Here is a 1,620-nt window from a genome sequence, read left to right as displayed (position 1 = left end):
CACCCCCCAGGGAGTCCCCCCCCCCCCCTTTTTTTAAATGTCAGCCAGCGGCAGTATATTTGATCATCTTTACAAAAATGTCATGGCCCCCAGAATATTTTGTTGCAAGAATTAAAGCTGCAAGCAGTGATGATAGGAAACTCACACCTGTTCCATTGCCACCCCATGTCTTTAGGAAAACAAAGCACAGTGGGCAGTATGCATTTAAGAAGGCTAAATATATAGCTGCAAGCAGCAATGAAGGGCCCAAGGTCCGGTGGCACCGCCAGCCTAATGGCATCAAGAAAACAGTGCAGAGCGGGCACATGCATTTAACCCTCTGGCAGTTTGGCTGTTGAGTTACAGGAATGAAAGGATTACTCTAGAACATCAGGAGTGTGAAACAGATACACTCACAGAAAGTGTAGAAACCTTTTAATGATCTATAATTATTTTTCTCATTTATAAGATAATTATATAAAACTATATTGCCAGTACAGTAAATATCAACTGATTCTCAGTTTTTACTCGCCAGAGTACTCGTGAGTTGGACGCTAAGTATAAGTTTAGCACAGATATATTTTCACTCATCGAACATTCTCTGACTGAGCGCTTCAGAGTTTCATTCTCTGTCAAGTGATCTGTTATATTTCTCAGTTCATCTCAATGGATGCGCAGCGCACCTGTATTTGACGGACTGTGAACTCTAGTGTGAAGGCGCACGACTCGTCGTCACTTTGTCTCACACACATGCAAAGAGAGAGAGAGCGAGAGAGTCTTGCATACCATGCAGAATTGACGCGCTACATGTAAACGATATACTTTGTTGTTTTTTCCTGTCAAAATAATGGAGTTCTTTCGGAATTCTTCAGCTTTTAAGAACTGCCGGGTTCTCCGGTAGTAGGCGGAATTAATGCGCAAACGACGATCTCATTGGCTGGCGCTCACCTATTATCATCCCTGTTTTGATTTCAGCAAATCAGTTTGAGCGAACACACACAACCTGATTAATATTCATGAATCCAGAATCTCGTTAATCCTTAGAATTCTACTAATAAGAACAATATAAAATGCACTAAGTATTATTATTATCATCAGTATTATTGTTAGTTTTTCCCCATTTTTTTACAGAAAGACTGAATGGCCAAAAAGGCAGCACCACCAGTCCTAAGTTCAGTTAAAATTACTAATGTGCATTCATACATGGTTTTAATTCTAATTACTAAAGTTATATCATTAAATAATACTTGATTATTGTCACGAATCCGGTCCGTGGGCTTCAGGCCAATTGCCACTAGAGGTTATTCTCCCATTGCATTGACTCTCACACCACACAGACTGTTACACATCACCCTGGACTGCATTTCCCATCAACCATTGCACTGATTACACGCACACAGCTGAATGCACTGATCACACACACACACACACACACAGCTGAATCCAGTCAGACATGCTACTTAAGCCATGGACTTCCTCTCTCTCAATGCCGAGTATTGTTCTGCATTTTTCACTCCCCAAGTGTTAGCTGCCTTACTGAGCCATTCCGTGTTTTCTGTTTTCATCTCGTGTATTGTTTTGCGTGTATCCCTGTTTAGCTGATAGCTACCTTACCGAGCCTGTTTAAGTTTTCATAGTTTT

Source organism: Sinocyclocheilus grahami, unplaced genomic scaffold (assembly GCF_001515645.1).
Source record: "Sinocyclocheilus grahami isolate Dianchi unplaced genomic scaffold, SAMN03320097.WGS_v1.1 scaffold1958.1, whole genome shotgun sequence".
Lineage (NCBI taxonomy): Eukaryota > Metazoa > Chordata > Actinopteri > Cypriniformes > Cyprinidae > Sinocyclocheilus > Sinocyclocheilus grahami.
Note: the sequence above shows the minus strand (reverse complement) of the source record.